The sequence below is a fragment of the Nanorana parkeri genome, unplaced genomic scaffold, assembly GCF_000935625.1.
Source record: "Nanorana parkeri isolate BGI_ZX_2015 unplaced genomic scaffold, ASM93562v1 scaffold4652, whole genome shotgun sequence".
In the NCBI taxonomy this organism is placed as follows: Eukaryota; Metazoa; Chordata; class Amphibia; order Anura; family Dicroglossidae; genus Nanorana; species Nanorana parkeri.
This window is the reverse complement of record NW_017310914.1, coordinates 1-545: the sequence shown is the minus strand read 5'-3', so window position 1 is coordinate 545 and position 545 is coordinate 1.

Genomic DNA, 545 nt, shown 5'->3' with positions numbered 1-545 from the left:
ATATACCGCAGTGCTGTACAGAGAACGCTGAGCCAGTCACACCCTCCCTCTGCTGCTATTAATCAGCAGAGGTAGACCTGAAGTTCTCCATCAGGTCCTCCTCTTAGGGTTGCCACCCGTCCGGTGATTCACCTAGACAGTCCGACTTTGGAATCCTGTGCCCGGGTGCAAGCCCACCTCACACCCAGGCACATGATTCATACCAGACAAAGCCGCAGACTTACTCACCTGCTGGTTTAGTATTGCACATAAAACATTCCCCCACAGGTAACCTGTGACATCCTTTGTGGGGGCATGGTTTATGTACAGAAGGTATATCTGGGGACCTGTGGCACACTGGCATCTTAGGGGGGCATGGTTTATGTACATAATGTATATCTGGGGACCTGTGGCACACTGGCATCTTATGGGGTCATGGTTTATGTACAGAATGTATATCTGGGGACCTGTGCCACACTGGCATCACATGGGGTCATGGTTTATGTACAGAATATATATCTGGGTACCTGTGGCACACGGGCATCTTATGGGGTCATGGTTTATGT